A 10,050-nucleotide genomic window follows, 5' to 3' on the forward strand; every position below is an offset into this window, starting at 1 on the left:
TCTTGGGAATCAGCAAACTAAAATGGAGAGGCATGGGTGAATTTACTTCAGGTGACCATCATATCTACTACTGTGGGCAAGAATCCCTTAGAAGAAATGGAGTAGCACTCATAGTTAACAGAAGGGTGGGAAAAGCAGTACTGGGGTACAATCTTAAAAACGATAGAATGATCTCAGTACGAATCCAAGGCAAACCATTCAACATCACAGTAATTCAAGTCTATGCCCCAACCACTGAGGCCGAAGAAGCTGAGGTTGATCGGTTCTATGAAGACCTACAACACCTTCTAGAACTAACACCAAAAAAAGATGTCCTCTTCATCATAGGGGAATGGAATGCTAAAGTAGGAAGTCAAGCAATCACCAGGATAACAGGCAGGCATGGCCTTGGTGTACAAAATGAAGCAGGACAAAAGCTAATAGAGTTTTGCCAAGAGAACACACTGATCATAGCAAACACTCTTTTCCAACAGCACAAGAGGCGACTCTACACATGGACATCACCAGATGGTCAATATCGAAATCAGATTGATTATGTCCTTTGCAGTCAAAGATGGAGAAGCTCTATACAGTCAGTAAAAACAAGACCTGGAGCTGACTGTGGCTCAGATCATGAGCTTCTTGTGGCAAAATTTCGGCTTAAATTGAAGAATGTAGGGAAAACCACTAAACCATTCAGGTATGACCTCAATCATATCCCTTATGAATAGACAGTGGAAGTGAGGAATAGATTTCAGGGATTAGACCTGATAGACAGAGTGCCTGAGGAACTATGGACGGAAGTCCGTAACATTGTTCAGGAGGCAGCAACGAAATCCACCCCAAAGAAAAAGAAATGCAAGAAAGCCAAGTGGCTGTCTGAGGAGGCTTTACAAGTAGCTGAGGAAAGAAGGGAAGTGAAAAGCAAGGGAGAAAGGGGAAGATATATCCAACTGAATGCAGAGTTCCAGAGAATAGCAAGGAGAGACAAGAAGGCCTTCTTAAATGAACAATGCAAAGAAATCGAGGAAAACAACAGAATGGGAAAGACTAGAGATCTCTTCAAGAAAATCGGAGATCTCAAGGGAACGTTTTGTGCAAAGACGGGCATGATAAAGGACAAAGAAGGCAGGGACCTCACAGAAGCAGATGAGATTAAGAAGAGGTGGAAAGAATACACAGAAGAACTATACAGGAAAGATCTGAATGTCCATGATAGCCATGATAGTAATGTCCTTGATAGCCATGATAGTGCGGTTACTGAACTTGAGCCGGACATCCTCGAGAGTGAAGTCAAGTGGGCCTTAGGAAGCATTAGTAACAACAAAGCTAGCGGAGATGACAGTATTCCAGCTGAGCTATTTAAAATCCTAAAAGAGGATGCTGTTAAAGTGCTGCATTCAATATGCCAACACATTTGGAACACTCAACAATGGCCGCAAGACTGGAAAAGGTCAGTTTACATTCCAGTTCCAAAGAAGGGCAACGCCAAAGAGTGTTCAAACTACCGCACAATTGCGCTCATTTCATATGCCAGCAAGGTGGTGCTCAAAATCCTACAAGCTAGGCTTCAGCAGTATGCGAACCGAGAACTACCGGAAGTACAAGCTGGGTTCTGAAGAGGCAGAGGAACTAGAGATCAAATCGCCAACATTCGCTGGATCATGGAGAAAGCAAGAGAATTCCAGAAAAATGTCTATTTCTGCTTCATTGACTACGCTAAAGCCTTTGATTGTGTGGATCACAACAAACTGTGGCAAATTCTTAAAGTGATGGAAGTACCAGACCACCTTACCTGTCTCCTGAGAAACCTGTACGAGGGTCAAGAAGCAACAATAAGAACCAGACATGGAACAACCGAGTGGTTCAAAATTGGGAAAGGAGTACAACAAGGCTGCATATTGTCACCCTGCTTATTTAACTTATATGCAGAGTACATCATGAGAAACACCGGGTTGGATGAATCACAGGTCGGAATTAAGATTGCCGGGAGAATTATCAACAACCTCCGATATGCAGACGATACCACCCTCATGGCAGAAAGCGAAGAGGATCTAAAGAGCCTCTTGTTGAGGGTGAAAGAGGAGAGTGCAAAAGCTGGTTTGAAACTCAACATTAAAAAAATGAAGATCATGGCATCTGGCCCCATCACTTCCTGGCATATAGAAGGGGAAGCAATGGAAGCAGTGACAGATTTTACTTCCTTGGGCTCCAAGATCACCGCAGACGGTGACTGTAGCCATGAAATTAAAAGACGCATGCTACTTGGGAGGAAAGCTATGGCAAACCTAGACAGCATTGTAAGAAGCAGAGACATCACCTTGCCGACAAAGATCCGTCTAATCAAAGCTATGGTTTTCCCAGTAGTAATGTATGGCTGTGAGAGCTGGACTATAAGGAAGGCTGAGCGCCGAAGAATTGATGCTTTCGAACTGTGGTGCTGGAGAAGACTCTTACGAGTCCCCCGGACTGCAAGGAGGTCAAATCAGTCAACCCTAAAGGAAATCAACCCTGAGTGCTCATTGGAAGGACAGATACTGAAGCTGAAGCTCAAATATTTTGGCCACCTAATGCGAAGAGAAAACTCTCTGGAAAAGACCCTGATGCTGGGAAAGACTGAAGGCAAAAGGAGAAGGGGACGACAGAGGATGAGATGGCTAGATAGCATCACCGATGCAATGAATATGAACTTGAGCACACTCCGGGAGAGAGTGCAGGACAGGAAGGCCTGGCGTGCTATGGTCCATGGGGTCACGAAGAGTCGGACACGACTGAACGACTGAACAACAACAACAACCAGCTATACCTATAAGGAAGTTATTCCTAGAAATTCTATTTCTGGTCGTTGTCGTAAACCTCTAAAGAGCCTTTATCGAACTGGCTCGCATGTAAAGAACTCTGTTGGGGTCAGTTCACTTTGAGTCGCTCCTGATCCTTGCCACATGTGCTTTGCAGTCAAGGTGCATTATGGGTGCTTGAGCACCAATGGCATCTTGCTAGTGTTCATATGGTGTCTGGGGTATTACAGTCTAGCTGGCTGATGAACGTGATTGGGTGTGTAGACCGATACGATCTTATTTGAGGACACCATTGCTGATCAATATTGGAGGCACAAGACAATGATAAATTTTTTGCAGAAGTGACTCAGGGAAATTATCTTATTCATTTACTGTTTATAACGTTTCTATACCACCCAATAGCCAAAGGTTCACAAAACATGCTGGTGAGATCATACAGGTGAACGTGTAATTAGTCAGTTCATGGAGTCATTCATTCCCTTTTGCAAGCTGTTCTTGCAAACTTAATGCAATTTGAAAACAGTACAGCATGTATCTACGCATTTCCCTACAATGGATCCCAAATAAGCATATACATTGTCCCCAAACAATTCTGGAAAGTGAATTGAATGGAATGATTTTAGGATTCTCGCTCTCCATTCCCCCAAAGGTTTAATTTTACAGGAATTTTACTTGCTTTCCCAATTTAGTGCTATCCTTACTTGGAAGCCCAGTTTGGCCATCTATGCTATACATTTTCTGTGTCTGGTTCCAGAAACAGTTTCCTGAATATTCTTAAACTTGTCTTAAAAACCACTTCCCTAGTGTTACGTATTTTGCTAATCATTTCAAAGCAGGCATTCGCCGATTTGAAAAATAGCAAATCATTGGTCTTTTGCAGACCCACTGCTGTTGGGTTAGGGAACCGAAAGTTACACTGAACTGGAGTAACAAATTATGTGTTCCTTGATTGGTAAAAAAAGAAGTGACTTGCTATTCCTGCCTTTTATCATTAGGTTCATGACAAGCCTTCCCTGTTGGTGGCCAACTCAAGGAAGTCCCCCTTCCTTCATCTTCTGGATATCCCAAAGCATGCTACGCTATCTGGCAGATGTCCGATTTCCTAATCATATTTTTTGACACTAAACGGCATTTTCCCACTTCTTTCTCTAGAATATGTCTGACACTCTTGAGTCTCCCTTCTGCTAGCAGTTCATATTCGTTGCCAAGGCAAAGCATCATATATATATATACACACACACACAAAGGAAAAGAATGGCTATCAAAGAAAATGAATAAAATCCATATTGAGATAACTTTTTAGAAAATGATTGAAGTTTTAACCCAAGAAAGGACTCTTAGAGTTTCTTATAGCTTAAAATAAGAACATGTCAATCACGATTAAGCTTCTGGAATTGGAATCCCTTTGAAATGCAGCTGCTGCTTCTTTAATTGTGGCAGCGGACTTGGAAGAAAAGAAAGGTCCACCCTTTGAGATGAGTCGGGAATACAAAATAGCTCCGGATTAGTTGGCGAGTTCAAAGGTCGGTAATTACACTAAGGAGTTCCCAGACACAGAGAAAACATTAAACAGGTCACCTACCAAACGGGAAACAGACTTTTGTCTTCCCCCGCTCCCTTTCTTTTTGTTTTGTGAAAGAAATTATCTCGAAAAGATAGGTTTCCTAGACAGAATCAAAAGCAGCGTCAGAATGACCAGCTGATCTCCAGGGGATGCAAACAGAGGCGCTTTTGCCCTACGATGTGAGGGGAGCTCGCTACAGAGGGCGCTGGATTTTTTCTTTCCCCCCAACAAAAACGTTGGCCTTTCGCTCTGGTTGGTGTCACCCAAGAGAGTGTCTTCTGCTTCTTTGTGTGCACCCCTGATTCTCTTCCCCTGGTGATCAGCTGATCATCCCTACTACACTGTTTTTGATTCTGTGCCCCCCGCCTCCAGCTTCAGAGCAGGTGTGGCAAAGCTGAGGAAGGCTCCAGAGATGAGAAACACAGCGACAAGAAGAAAATAATAAAACACGTTGAGTGGATTCCGTGCGAGAAGAGAAGGTCCAAATGCTTCACATTAGTTAACTTATTGTCAAAGCTCGGTTCTCGTATGCTACAGAAGAGTGTGTGTGTGTTAATGAGTGGGTGCCATGACACCACTTTTGAGGGGAGAGCTGTGTCATACTTGCTGAAGAGGGAAATAATGGCTAATCTATCTTGATCCCAACATTCCTTCACATAAACTCCCTCAGATGTTCTATATTGCTCACATACATATTCTACCAGTTTCCTTTATGGCTTAGCGCTGAACTAGCGCTAGCCTCCTAAAGTGATATCCCACAAGTGCGCAAATTACTGTGCGGGAAGGCGGGGTTCTTTGGGGCGGGGGGAGAGATTTGGGGGGTGTTCAATGGGAGGAGACGTGCTTGAATGATGGAGAGAGTGAGTGGACTGCTTCTGAAGGGAAAGAAAGCAAAAGAACAGAGGGGTTACTCAGAATGGCACAGGCTAGAACTTGTGATCCTCTAGCAATGATGGCATGGACACTGTCCAATAGGCACCCTAATGGTAGCAAAACTTTTACTCACACCGAAAAAACTGACTGTGGCACAGATTGCTGTTTCCCAGTGACTGCAGTTATTGGTGGGAGTGATGTGGTGGTCACAGCGACTCACCAACAATGGATGTGTTTTGCAGAGGCAATGCTGTCTGGGTGGATTAGCAATGGCTCTGCTGTCTGCCTGGGAAAAGGACAGTGTCAAGAAAGGCCCTTTTGCCAGTGCATGGGAGAGCAAGTGGAAGAGAAAAAGTGGGGTCAAATGAACAGAGTACTGGCTGCGGGAGATTAGAGCTTAAATCCCAGTGTGTAGGGATGACCTGGGATGATTAAGGCACAATCCTATGCATGTTTAGGCAGAAAAGCATGGCTGGCTGGGGAATGCTGGGAGTTGCAGGATTTTTTCTGTCTAAACATGCATAGGATTGTGCCTTAAGTCAGGGGTCCCCAACCCCCGGGCTGCAGACCGGTACCGGTCTGTGGTCTGTTAGGAACCGGGCCACAGCAGGGGTGTGCGAAACCCCCTTACCTTGGGCCTGCGGGGGGGGGGGGGGAGGCGATCCGTCTGCCAGCTGGCTCCGGCCACTGGGACGCAAATGGTGTCCGCATAGCAGACGCCATTTGCATCCCTGTTCTTCAGTAATAGGCTACGGAAATTTTATGTAAGCTATTACTGCAAAGAACAAGGACCATTTGCATCCCTGTTCTTCAAGTAATAGGCTACGTAAATCTTTACATAGCCTATTACTGCAAAGAACAGGCGTCCGCATAGCGGACACCATTTGTGTCCCAGTGGCCAGAAGTCTGCCAGAGAAACCATCCCCCCTGGTCCGTGGAAAAATTGTCTTCCACGAGACCGGTACCTGGTGCCAAAAAGGTTGGGGACCTCTGCCTTGATTCTTACTTTAAGGATCAAAACAGACGTGACTTGGTCTTCTCACTTTTTTAAAAAAATTAGAAGCAATTATGGGGTGTATTGGATTGGCGTTGTGTTACTTGGGGAAGGGGTGTTTGAAACTGCCCCCTTCCCAAGACTGTTATCATTTCCTTAGGAGGGAAAATACAGAAACTTGCCCCACTCCCAGGCTTTGGGGAAGTGGCTCAATTGGAAGATCAATGCAGGGGGAAAGGTTAAGAAGCCCCTCCCCATATGCCCCCCCCAATTCAGGCCCTTCCCATTGTAGCTGCTTTTAAAAAATTAACAAAAAACCAAATTATTGGGAAATCTATTCAGACACTTTCCATGTGAAATGTTTTGACCCTCAGTTTACTGATCTGTAGAATCTCATGTTTGAATGCACCCCCACAAAAACCTCCCCACGAATAGAAAACTAGCCTAGAATTTTTACCTCCAGCATGGTGGTTTTCTGTATGCGGGGCTAGCATATGATAGAGAAGGCAAGGCCAGAATTCAGTTTTCTATGTGCAAGATGGTAAGGAGATGCTCATCACAGGGTGGTCAGGTGTCCTACATTACAGAGAACAGTCCTCTATTTGAAGGTCTGTCATAGGACAGTCCTATTTTTCAAGGGCTGTCCAGTCCAAGTCAGGTTTAAAGACAAAGAACCACCGGAAGAGCTAAAGGGCCTTGTAGATGCTCACCAACATCACCTGGACAGCAGACTGAGCAGGAACACAGGTCACCTGGTCACAATCTTCCCCACTATGGTGAAATGTATCGTATTTCTATTTAAATTCATTTCTAAATGTGCATCTCTCTCTCTATACATTAGCATATGCTATTTTTGCGCTGTCTTGTGTCCTCTTTTTTTGGCAGTGTGTGACTGACCACTCAGTGCTTGTGTGATCTCCCGTGGTGTGGTCCAGAAGCAAATTTAGCACCCCATCAGCTGTTTGTGTGGACCAGGTAAGTCTATGCACAACAAAGGGTTAGCTGGGATGTGTGTGTACGCACATACACACACCTCTCTAGAAGCAACGAATGTTGCACACGTGGTATCACCTAGATGGTATCTTTGAGAAACAGGGGATTTTAATTTCAGCACACCCTAGCTGTCTTTTCAGAAGTTTTGCCAAGCAGTTTCAGCAGAGCGGCATGGCTTGCGCTAATCAAGCTACCCTTTATGATGTTTAACCAGCTCTTAGATTACTATCTCAACCTGGGCCGTATTTCAAATTATGCTTTTAAAACTTCTCCACCATACGCAATCACTGATCTTATTTATCACACAGCATACAGTTAAACAAAAGTTACCATTGTGCCTGGCTATGAAAGATGCCATTTGCCTTTGTGCTACCCTCCAGGTTCCCAAGTTTTTTTTCCACCCGCTTTTCACAAATTTGCTCATTTTCTGGTAACTTGCTGGAATTCCATTTCCTGTGTTCAGAAAGATACCATTAAAAACAAGCAAAACCCAAACAGAATTAGTTTGTGGCATCCTTGATCATTAAAATTCAGAAAAGTATTGATTGTGTTTGTTTGCTGGCTTTTAAAGCGGGAGCAACCTGGTGACTGTGTTAATACTGGTCAGCATCTTTTGCTGGTACTGCTTTTTTTCCTTTGATACACTTTAGATTTTAAGAATTGTTCTCTGTCTTCAAAGGGCACTTTGTGAATGGGCCCATAAACAAATCTGAAAAGAGCAAAATTGCATTTAAAGATATGGGATTGTATCCAGCGTGTGCCTTCTGCACCAGGAAGGTCCCTCCAGCCAGTTTTTGGGTCCCCCCTGCCTCCCCGCCTCACATGATAGCTTGACCCATTCTGCAGGGTCACCTGACACTCTATGCAGCACTATCAGAGGGTAGGAGCAGTGGGGGGAGGGCAGCTGCCATGGGAAGGAGGGGACAGGGAAGTCCACTTCTGCCAGCACAGCTGATCCAGCTTAAATGTGGATCCAGCCCCTTAATTCACAAGATGTACAAGCATCAATGTCATTTTTTGTGCCATGAAAACTTTATTTTCTTATTAATGAAATGCCCACTGAGAGTATGTTTGGAAACGCTGCCATAAATACGGGCAGTCAGATGTGAGAAAGTTCTGAGTGTTGTTCACTTCTGGTTGCCCCAAATTTATTTTAGACATTTTCATTGCAAGGCTGCAGACTTGCTTCACACCTAACTCGGAGCAGAGGTTGTTGAATCCTGGGTTATCATGTCCAAACCTGGAACTACGGGTTAACTATGGGTTGTTAACCACAAACAACCCACAAAGAGAGCCCATGTTTTCTGGTTGGGTTATGAACTCTGGATTATTTTAACTAGAGGCTTTTATGTGGAAACCCAGAACCATGGGGTTGTTTGGCCAGGCTACAGAGGCAGTGGGCAAAACTGGTAAAAAAACAACCACCCTGGGTCGCTCGACATGCTAGTATTACAGTGCCACGAAGACCTCAAGGACCACCTCTTCCTGTAGGAGCCACCCAGGCCCTGAGGTCAGCTCCAGGGACCCCTCTGTCTGCTTCCTCTGAGATAAACTTGGGAGGGAGGGGCTAGCAGTTGGGGAACATGACTTTCCTGCAATAGCTCCACACTTATGGAACACCCTCTCCAAGAAAGGGGAGAGATTTTTGTGTTTTGTGGATGAATGCTTTTGTTGTATTGTTTTTAGATCATGCTTTAATGGTGTTTATTTTTATTTGTGTTATTGTTCTGATTATGGAATTTACTGATTCCAGGGGGTTCCATTATATTAATAACGGTTAATATAATAATTAATATGATTTCTCTAGTTGTGTGTGTAAGTTGCTTCAAGACTGCTTTCTGCAGTAGGAAGAGACACAAAGTAATATAATAATAATAGCAGCAGCAGCAGTTGCGTCTGCAGAACTCAGGGCAGCACAGGGTCCTCTCATCTGCCTGGGGAGCTCCATAATTCTAAGGGTGTGGGGACAAGGTGCAGTTGCTCAGAGGCGAGGGAAAGGCACACTGCACATGCTCAGAGGTACTTTAAAAATCAAATTACTTTATACATGTTTCTTTTTTTTTTAAAGGGCTTGGACGAAGATGGGAAGTATGATGCTTAACGGGAACAATTAAAGTAGAAATGGGGCTATAAAACCAAAGCCAACAGCACCCACAAGAGTTTTCTCCCCTTATTACCCACAAAAGGGTTTTCGCCCCCTATTCCTGTCCAAATCATCACAGTATCTAGCATCTTAGAAAAGCAGGAGGGTTATTTAAATAGTATTGATGATATGGTGGTGATGAAGTTACACACACAATGTATTTGGCTACAGGTAATTCTGGCTATTCAAGAATTGATTAAAGGCAGTTATATACCGTGCATAGCAATGGTATTCCCCGTAGTAACCTATGGCTGCGCGAGAGCTGGACCATAAGGAAGGCTGAGCGAAGGAAGATAGATGCGTTTGAACTGTGGTGTTGGAAGAAAATTCTGAGAGTGTCTTGGACTGCAAGAAGATCAAATCAGTCTATCCTCCAGGAAATAAAGCCAGACTGCTCACTTGAGGGAAGGATATTAAAGGCAAAACTGAAGTACTTTGGCCACATCATGAGAAGACAGGATACCCTGGAGAAGATGCTGATGCTAGGGAAAGTGGAAGGCAAAAGGAAGAGGGGCCGACCAAGGGCAAGATGGATGGATGATATTCAGGAGGTGATGGACTCGATCTTGGGGGAGCTGGGGGTGGCGACAGCCGACAGGAAGCTCTGGCGTGGGCTGGTCCATGAAGTCATGAAGAGTCGGAAGCGAGTGAATGAAAAAACAACATATACCACACATTGTCTGAAATAGGGGAGAAAAAGTGGTGG

This window comes from Heloderma suspectum, chromosome 1, assembly GCF_057233095.1.
Source record: "Heloderma suspectum isolate Gila_16-S chromosome 1, 16-S_ref, whole genome shotgun sequence".
Classification (NCBI taxonomy): Eukaryota; Metazoa; Chordata; class Lepidosauria; order Squamata; family Helodermatidae; genus Heloderma; species Heloderma suspectum.